This window comes from Brachyhypopomus gauderio, chromosome 6 (genome assembly GCF_052324685.1).
Source record: "Brachyhypopomus gauderio isolate BG-103 chromosome 6, BGAUD_0.2, whole genome shotgun sequence".
Lineage (NCBI taxonomy): Eukaryota > Metazoa > Chordata > Actinopteri > Gymnotiformes > Hypopomidae > Brachyhypopomus > Brachyhypopomus gauderio.
In genome coordinates this window covers 21421825-21432624 of record NC_135216.1, presented here as the reverse complement: position 1 = coordinate 21432624, position 10800 = coordinate 21421825, and positions in this window count along the sequence as shown.

Genomic DNA, 10800 nt, shown 5'->3' with positions numbered 1-10800 from the left:
GACAAAATGTTAATGCTATTTAAGAAGAGAAAAAACAAATGGTAATATAAGATGAATGCCTCTATTAACAATGTATTCATTGTATATATATATATATATATATATATATATATATATATATATATATATATATATATATATATATATGACACTCATCACACACACACACACTATATTGCCAAAACTATTAAACTATTCATTCACCTTCCTTAACTCACATATGAGCATAAGTGACATTGCCATTCCTAATCCATAGGGTTCAATATATTCTGCCAGAAGCACATTTGTGAGGTTACATACTGATGTTGGACGAGAAGGCCTGTCTCTCAGTCTCTGCTCTAATTCATCCCAAAGGTGTTCTATCAGGTCAGGACTCTGTGCAGGCCAGTCAAGTTCATCCATACCAGACTCTGCCATCCATGTCTTTATGGACCTTGCTTTGTGCACTGGTGCACAGTCAATTTGGAAGAGGAAGGGGCCAGCTCCAAACTGTTCCCACAAAGTTGGGAGTATGGAATTGTCCAAAATGTCTTCTGATGCTGCATCTGACGCTTTGCATTGCATTTGGTGATGTATGTTTGGATGCAGCTGCTTGACCATGGAAACCCATTCCATTAAGCTTTCTACACAGTGTTTTTGAGCTAATCTGAAGGCCACATGAGGTTTAGATGTACTGATTGTCTCTGCAGAACATTGGCGATCTCTTCGCACTATGTGCTTCAGCATCTGCTGACCCCGCTCTGTCAGTTTACGTGGCCTACCACTTTGTGGCACTTTCATTTTCTTATAATACAGTTGACTGTGGAATATTTAGGAGCAAGGAAATTTCACCACTGTATTTGTTGCACAAGTGACATCCTATCACATTTTCACACTGGAATTCACTGAGCTCCTGAGAGCGACTCATTCTTTCATAATTGTTTGTTAAAACAGTGTGCATGCCAAGCATGGCCATGGAAGTGATTGGAACATCTCATTTTGATAATTTGGATGGGTGAGCAAATACTTTTGGGAATATAGTGTATGTCAATCAATCAATGAAAATTTATTTATAGAGCGCTTTTTACAACAGTTGTTGTCACAAAGCAGCTTTACAAGTGTCCAAGTCCAAGCCCCCAGTGAGCAAGCCAAGGGCGACAGTGGCAAGAAAAAACTCCCTAAGGGCATGAGGAAGAAACCTTGAGAGCAACCAAGACTCGGGGGGGGGGGGGGGGGGGACCCATCCTCCTCTGGCCGACGCCGGTCACCATAGCAACAGTTAAAGAGATTGAGAATAGAAGATAGAGATAGAAAAACAAAGAAAAAATGGGAGGGATAAATGGGGCAATGGGTTTATCCATCATCCATATTGGTTAGTCAGGGCAATGGGTTGATCCTTCATCATAGCTGGTTAGGCAGGAGGTGGCTGGCCCAGGATGGATCTGGGAAAGGCTCGTCTCAGTTTTTCTCGGGTAGGCGGGCAGCCATATGGAAATATAAAATAGGGAAAATTAGCTCTGTATGAGATCAAATGCGGGACAGATGAAATTTAAACATTTCTGGAGTGTGACGGCAACTCCGGCATTAAATTTAATTATCACTGCCTAGCTAAAAAGGCAGAACCAGCAGGTGACACAGACTTGGGAGCATTCTGAGACATAGGCATCCATCCACTACACCGTCAACAAACTTGAGTGACCACATGCAGTGACAGGACGACAGCACCAGCGCCCCAGTTTATCATAAAACCCTTTTGCCCATGAATCCCTGGATCTGTACCTTTATCTAAGGGGGCACATTCGTTATCAAACGCTAAACTAACTAATATTTATGTATATAGCATCACTGACAAACACAAAAGGCAAAGCCCAAACCATACTTCTGTCCAGTCAATAACATCCGGTCAGCTGTGGCCTTGGTGTCGGACATAGACCCGTGGTGATGGGTTAGACATGCCTAACAGAGAGCTGACTGTACTCTGTAATTGCACATTTATACATGTTTCTATATAAACAGATGCACTTAACAAGGGCTCCTTGAGAACTACTTATTCTAACATTCATGTTTGGAAGAAGCAGTTCCAACAGGGTCTCAGTGATATTAATCACTGGTGGTCAGAGAGGTGACAGGAAGGTGAGGGAGACAAAATGAATGAATGAATGAATGAATTAAACTTATTAGCACGTTTTGGTTTTATGTTCTGCATGCCAGTCTTTGGGCATACTGGAAGCAGGGTTACCAAATGCCAATTCATGTGTCCATGTTTATGGACAGTTACAACAGGCCTTTTATCTTTGTCTCCTCATGGACTGGTAAAAAACTGACAGCATTATAATGCAGCAGGGGTGTATAGCAGATAATGCACTGACATTATCATGACCACCAAGTGGTCTAACTCATTGAGTAAATGTTACAATTCTGTTTTAATTGCATAAAAAGTATTAATCTTTAACAGACTAGTTACGTTTTAGAGACTATGTTTTAAATGTACATGTTAATAATATATGTAATATATGAAAATATATGTACCTTTATCACCCAGTGTTACATGGGCTTGTGACCCCTAAGATGGAGGAGTGGCTCCAGCACATCCCACATCTCAGGAATGACTAGAATAGAATAGTGCATCCTGGTGTCAGGAATGACTAGAATAGAATAGTGCATCCTGGTGTCAGGAATGACTAGAATAGAATAGTGCATCCTGGTGTCAGGAATGACTAGAATAGAATAGTGCATCCTGGGGTCAGGAATGACTAGAATAGAATAGTGCATCCTGGGGTCAGGAATGACTAGAATAGAATAGTGCATCCTGGTGTCAAGAATGACACCCGATAATACTGGACTCAGCTGTTTCTCATCACAGCTACCTGTATGCACCTACACCTCCATTTCACAGCAGTGGAAAGTCCCGACACACCCCTCTCTGGAGTTGTTCCTAAACAGTATCAGGAATATATTGATGCCAGTCTACTACCCCCTCACAGACCTGTGACTGTGCTATCGATTTCCTCTCCGGGACGACCTTACCAAAAAGACATACTCTGTCCCTCGCTCATTACTGGCTTTCACCCTGCCCATCCGCATTTCCCTGCCCCCCGAGGCTGTGGCCGACCACCTTCATGTTGTGGAGCATCAAGAAACACTCCGTTGAAGAGGGTTAATGTCAGGAATGACACCTGATAGCCATACTGGACTCAGCTGTGTCTCATCACCACACCCACATTCCCAGCATACTGAATCACCTCCGTTTCACTTCCTAGTTGCGAAGTATTGCCAACTATGTTGCGTACAGAGTGTTCTACTATCCTGTTGATTCTCCTGTGCACTGACCTCTACCTGTTCCCTAGACCTTGCCTCCTGTCTAGCCCTCTGGTGCCTTATGGACTCTGCCATCTCCTTATGACCCCGGACCAGATTGACCATTCCCAGTTAGCTGTACGAGCTAACCCTCGGCTATACATTGCCAGCTCATATTCTCTTATTGTATCGATCTGTCATATAAAATGCATTGTGCTTTTGCACAAGGATCCTTCTTCGTCTCCTCATTTTGTTACACCTGGTTACAGCCTCTAAGTCCCAAGGCCTCAGGTCCTAAGTGTGAAGAAAATTATATGACCACCACTGGAAGGACAACCCCCAGTGCTATATATACTTTAATATTTATAATAGGGATTCACACGGGTGTCTGCTTATTAATATGAATATTAGAGATTCTGCATTGTGTAAATTAAAATAGAATCAATTAGTTGCTGATCATATACGAGTAATTTTAGTAAATGTAGAAATTTTCAGATTTTTTTTTCACTGTGATGGGTGGGAAAGTCATGTGAACTTGGCTGACTAGCTGACAGCTAGTGTGGACCAGAATTAATAAACCGAATTGGAAATGCATTCTAAAATGCTATAATGGAGCAAGATTTGACAAACCTCTGAACGTCTTGTAGTAACGAGGGCCTCTAGCTTTAACGTAAGAGTGGCTGACCTTTACAGTTCACCCTGGGGGACCTGGACCTAATGATGTGCCCATCCATGTGAGGAATAATCTCAGGGAGGGTCAACCTTCTGCACGCAGTGGGAGATCTGGTATGATGCCTGACTCTCCAGCCTGCCTCATTTTTGTCAAATGTCCCATACTGGAGGTACTATCAACGAAGAGGTATTATTGTTTCTCTCTGTGGTTTAACATAATCTTTATTATAAAACATTGAGACAAGGCGATATGCTTTACTACTTCACAATCCTGGTCTACGTAAGGCCCACCTCAGAGCTGTTTCTCCAACATGTGATGCCATTCTTCAAGGGCAAGCTTGATGAACAGCAGCTCCTGGTTTCTGACATCATAACCATGCTTCAGTGGAGACAATGTTTTGTGAAATAGAGAAGGTGAAATTTTAAGGACCAGGCACTGATGTTGGGGGACTGTGGCTCCAACATGAACCCTCTGAAGCGCCAACCACCACAAATGGCTTTGTGGGTTTGGAGTCTGAGCAGCGCGGTGAAGATAAAGCACTTCTTCAAGGTGTTAAAAGCATCAGAAGCACGATTCATCCATATCATTTGTTTTGTTCCTCCTTTGAGGATCGAGGAGTGGCTACACCACTGAAGACCCTTCTGTACAAATGTGCAAAATATTAATGGTTCAAGGAGTTGGCCAGTTTTGTAGTGCCTCAGCTTTCAAAGGCTGAATTTCTTTCTGTCCTCATAAATGATACACCCTAAGTATTGTATAGTATTGTGAGGAAGCACTGTTATCGCAGCCTCACCAAATAAGGCAGGTGTCTGTGCGATAAACCCCAAAGGCAGGTCTGATGTATTTCTGGTGTTTGACCACCATGGTGACAGACAGGGCAGCGCATCATGTGTCTTTTCCATTGCACATGCCCAGTACCACATTCCTAGCTCCCTCTGTTTCCCTCTGGATGCAAGCAGTGGGTGGCTGCCCTGATAGCTCGCTTTAGAAGATAGCTCAGTGCTGAGACACAAACCGAGTGAGCGTGTGGGGATCACCCACTCCCACTTGAGGACAGATCTTTTTCTTAGGGGATGTCATTGTAAATCATCAGTCAAAACAGAGTCTAAGATAGATTTAAATCAAATAATGTAAAAATAAATAGAGCTATTTAAAAAGAAATGTATTAGAACTGGGGTAGAATATGGAATATTTCAAACAAACAAATTTGCGAGGTGAAATGATGTCTTTGCGTGTAGTGTACTGGATTTGAGTCTCCTGCCTGGCAGGAGGGGTCTGTGGTTTGGGTGAGGGGGTTGACTGTGATTCTGCTAGCATGGTTCTGGTTCTGGCTAGCATGTCATGGTTCTGGTTCTGCTTTTGTATATGTCCTCAAGTGTTGTTAGATTGCATCCAATACGCCTCTTAGCACTACAGATTATGTGCTGGAGTTTAACTCTACCTCCACCTATGAGGAGGAAGAGCCCAACCAAATGCTTATGGAGCAGGTGAGGGTGTGCTCAATGACTGCAGTGTAGAACTGGATCTCTACGAGGCATTATGAATTTCATCATCTGCTGTGCATGTACAGTTATACACATATCCTCTCGTCTCAGATCCCAGCGTACAGGGCTGCCCAGGAACTTGAGTGACTCCTCAGTTGATACCTACCAGATGTTGACGTTGTTGAGGGTGGAGGGAATGGGCAGTGTGTCTGATGTCCACAATCACCTCAACTGTCTTTTTTGAGTGGTTGCAAAACAGCTGTGTGACTTCTGTCCTGCAGGCAGACTTGTCCCTGCTAGATGAGGCGGAGCACAATGGGGTGCAAAAAATGAGGGGGTTTCACAAACAGGATACTAGAGACTAAAGATTACAGTAGAGACTAAAGGGGCAAGGGCAAACTGCATTCAGTCACACCAGCGCTGAATGTCAGCAGGTCTGATATATGCTTTCCTAGCTGCATGTGGTGACTCCTTTCTTTCAGAAGATCTGTGAACCACTTGGAAGCACAGTCTGAAACAGGCAGCTGAGTGAATCTGACCTGCAGAAGATAATGGTTTGAAAAGCCAAAGTATACGGAAGATAATTGTTGCACACCTAAACTATCAAGATGATTTACACTGAAAAAGGTAATGACAAAATTGACTGCCATCATCAGAGCTGTTCGATCTGTATGCAAATTACAGTGGGTCTGTGACTTTAGGTAGGCAAAGATAAAATATTAAAATATTTTCGTAACTGAATATAGAGTATAAAAATCATGTAATTCCTGTCAAATATTTTCTCTCATCTTCAAACCTAGATTACTATAGTTGAATTGTGTAATTGAAAATTTTAACTCCTATCAGTAAACCCCTAAAAACGTTTCTCAGAAAATAAAACTCAAGAATTTAATTTTTAAAAATACCCAAGCCATGACTGTATCAGCACATAGTTTCAGTACTGTTTCTAAACATTTCAATGACTTGAAACATCATTCTGTGACGCCGGGGGCGTGGGTTGGACAGAAGGTGGTTTATTATCCATGGCAACCAGTAACACTCGTAGTACGTAATGCACGGTAAAGCTCGTAGCGCATACACTGCAGATGCAAGGTAAAGCTCGTAGCGCATACACTGTAGATGCAAGGTAAAGCTCGTAGCGCATACACTGTAGACGCAAGGTAAAGCTCGTAGCGCATACACTGGAGATGCAAGGTAAAGCTCGTAGCGCATACACAGTGGATGCAAGGTGACGCTCGTACACACACGGTAGGGACGTGCTGTCAACCAGAGACGCTCGTGTAGCGGCAATGTGCAGCACTGGACCAGACGACCTGCGGGCTTAAGAAGTGCAAAGTAAACAAGAAACAGGTGCTCAGTATGATGGTGATTGCGACTGTGGGAGTGGCTGCGTGCGCGGGGGTGTGTGCTGGGATCGGCTGCTGGCCGGGTTGCGCGCCCTCTGGTGGCGACCCGGCCCCCTCACCGTGACAGAGCCCTCCCCCAAGGACCCCTCCCGTCGACTCCCACGCGGTCTTCCCCGTCGCCGCGGAGCTGGCCAGTCTGGATGTTCCCTGTGGAAGTCGGCGATAAGGGAGGGGCCTACCACTTGAGAGGCCGGTATCCAGGAGCGCTCCTCCGGTCCGTAACCGACCCAGTCCACCAGGTACTGTAAGCCACCTTTTCTGCGCCTCGAGTCCAGTAACCTCTCCACGAGGTACGCGGGTCCGTCCGACAACTGCAGCGGCGAGGGCGGCCGTGACGTCGAGGCCTCCTCCAATGCACCTGCTCTGTATGGCTTGAGAGCGGACACATGAAATGCACGCGACACACGTCTGTCTTTGGGCAGACTGATGCGGTAAGTAACTGGGTTAAGCCGCCTCAAGATGACGTACGGGCCGGCATATCTCTCCCCCAGTTTACCTCTCCTGCCCAGGCGTCCATCTTCGGTGGAGACCCACACCTTATCCCCTACCTGATAAGATGGGGTCTCTCCCCTCCGACGGTCGGCTTTCCGCTTGAATCGCCGAATCGCCTCTCTCAGCCGCTGATGGGTGTCCTCCCACACCCGCTCGCTCCTCTTACACCACTCCTCGACGATGGGCTGGTCTGAGGACGCGGCATTCCAAGGATAGAGCGGCGGCTGGCGACCGAGCACGCACTCGAACGGTGTCATCCCCGTGCTGGAATGTGTGAGGGAGTTCTGTGCGTACTCGGCCCAGGGCAGAAGGGCGCACCATGTGTCCGCGTGCTCGCTGCAGTACGCGCGCAGGAACTTTACCACCTCCTGGTTCGCTCACTCCACCTGTCCGTTAGCCTGCGGATGGTAACCAGAGGTTAGGCTAACCGTGATGTTGAGCTTGGATAGGAACTCCCGCCACACACGCGAGGTGAACTGCGGTCCCCTGTCCGACACGATATCCTCAGGCAGACCGAACTGCCGGAATATGTGCCGAAACAAGAGATCCGCAGTCTCCCAAGCGGTGGGCAGGCCCCGCAGGGGAAGGAAGCGAACCATCTTCGAGAACCGGTCTATTACCACCATGATGACCGTGTTCTCCTCGGACGGGGGGAGGTCCGTGACGAAGTCCAAAGTGATGTGCGTCCATGGTTGCTTGGGTGCCGGGAGAGGGAGGAGCTTACCCGCAGGAGGAGTGTGTGGCACCTTGCACCGCGCACACATCGCGCAGGACGCCACCTGCTGCAGTACGTCCCAGTGCAGCCCCGGCCACCAGTAGCGAGCCCCCAACAACTGAGCCGTTTTTGATACCCCTGGGTGCCCCGTCCCCACTGACGTATGAGCCCAGCTGATGAGGGCACTACGGTGCGCGGGGGGAACGTACTTACGATGCGGCGGGCAACCTGGATGCGGGTTCGCTGCCTCGATCTCCCGATCGATCTGCCACTCCAAAGCTCCCATGACGCACTCAGGCGTAAGCACCGGCTCCTCGCTTGTCGGCTCCGTACTGCCAGGAAAGGACCTAGATAGCGCATCCGCACGCTGGTTCTTCTCTCCTGGCCGGTATGTCACCTGGAACTTGAAACGAGAGAAATACAGAGACCACCTGGCTTGACGGGCGTTCATCCGTTTCGTGGTCCTGATATATTCCAGGTTTTTGTGGTCAGTAAGCACGGTGAATGGATGCTTAGCTCCCTCCAGCCAGTGTCTCCACTCACCGAACGCCTTCCGCATAGCCAACAACTCACGGTCTCCCACCCCGTAGTTGCGCTCGGCGGCGGTGAGCTTCTTAGAGTAGAAGGCTATGGGATGAAGGGAGCTATGCTTTTTCGGCCGTTGTGATAACACCGCGCCTACTCCCACGTTCGACGCGTCTACCTCCACTATAAAGGGACGGTTAGGATCCGGTTGGTGCAGAACCGGCGCGTCGACAAACGCTTGCTTCAGCTGGTTGAACGCTCTCGTAGATCTCTCTGTCCAGCGAAGCTTAACTCCTCCCCCTCTCAGCATGTCAGTAAGGGGCTCTGCGATCTGGCTATATGCGCGAATGAACCGCCTGTAGAAATTCGCGAAGCCCAGAAATCTCTGCAGCTCGCGCCGTGTGTGAGGCTGCGTCCATTTCACGACTGCCTCCACCTTCCTGTGTTGCATGTGCACGGAGCCTGGCCTAATGGTGTAGCCTAGGAAGTTCATCTCGCTGAGATGGAACTCGCACTTCTCGAGCTTGCAATACAACCGATTGCGCAAGAGCGTGCCCAGAACTGCCCGTACATCACGCACATGTTGGTCGTGGGAGGGAGAATAGATCAGGATGTCATCGATATAAGCGACAACGCATCTATTCAGATACTCCCTTAAGACCTCATTAATGAACGCCTGGAAGAACGACGGAGCAGACGCCAAGCCATAAGGCAAGACGCGATACTCGTAGTGCCCGGTAGAGGTACTAAACGCCGTCTTCCATTCATCACCCTCGCGTATGCGAATAAGGTTGTAGGCGCTGCGCAGATCTAGTTTAGTGAAAACTTTAGCCCTCCTTAACTGCTCCAGCGCCGACGGCACTAGAGGCAGCGGGTAGGCAAAGTTCACTAAGAGGGAATTGAGCCCTCGGTAATCTACGCATGGCCTCAGCCCACCGTCTTTCTTCTTTACGAAGAAGACGCTGGCTGAGGCGGGAGAGGTGGAGGGAGTAATATAGCCCTGAGCGAGAGCCTCCTTAACATACTGAGCCATGACCCGCTCCTCTTCCTGAGAAAGTGGATAGACTCGACCGCGCGGTGGCGTAGTACCTGCCTTGAGGGTGATGTGACAGTCCCAGGGTCGGTGAGGTGGTAACTGGGTTGCTTTGGCAGCGCTGAACACCTCCGCTAGATCACGGTACGGAGCGGGAATGACTGGAGTGGAGCTGATGTTAGGGCTCTCAACGCTGGTGGATTGCGCGAACACACGGGAGGGAGACCGGGTGCCCTGTAGGGGCGCTACCCACTTCAGCAGCTTACCCGTGGACCAGTCGATAACGGGGTTGTGGAGTTTAAACCAAGGGAGACCTAATGTGATGGAATAGCGTGTGGAAGGGAGTACAAAAAAACTGATCTGTTCCCTTCGGCCCTGAACGTGTATGGTGACTGGTGCAGTGCGGTGAGAAATAAAACCCCCGCTCACAGGTCGCCCGTCCAGTGCATGCACGCGTCTCGGCTCCTTGAGTCTGATCAGGGGCACCCTCAGCTGCTCAGCGATGCTCCTCCGCATCAGGTTCCCCGAGGCTCCCGTATCCACTAATGCAAACACAGATAAGGACATCGCCCCGTAAGACACTGACGCTTCCCATGTTAAGAGATTTCCCATTAGAGCGATACTCACCCTAGCCCGCCCCCTCCTTGGACCAGCAGTACGAGTGAGGGGGGGGGGCGGCAGCACCCATCTCCATGGGCTCGGCGGGCGTGGTCTCACGGGGCGGTGTGTGCACGGGAGCCTGCGGGGTAGGAGGAAGCGCCGCTCCTCTGCCTCGCTCCTGCAGCAACCTGTCCATGGTTATGGCCAGGTGCACCATCTGATTCAGGTCCTGTCCCTCGGGCCGACAGCTCAGCTCCGCCCTCAGGTCGGGCTTCAACCCCGCCAGGAAGACGTCTGTTTGAGCCGCTTCTCCCCAACCAGTCCTGGCGGCCAGGGTCCGGAACTCCAGAGCGTAGTCTGCGGCGCTTCTGCTTCCCTGCCGTAGCTTTAACAGGCTCTGGCCGCAGACCCTCCCGTGGCTGGGGTGGTTGAAGACCGCCCGCAGCTCGCGAACGAACTGGTCATAACTGCGGGTACAGGGCTTCTCCGCGCTGATCTGGGCTGCTCCCCAGTCCAGTGCCTTGCCCTGCAAACGGTTTACCATGAAGCCGACTTTCTCCTTCTCCTCCAGGTGAGGCATGCTGGTAAAATAGAGC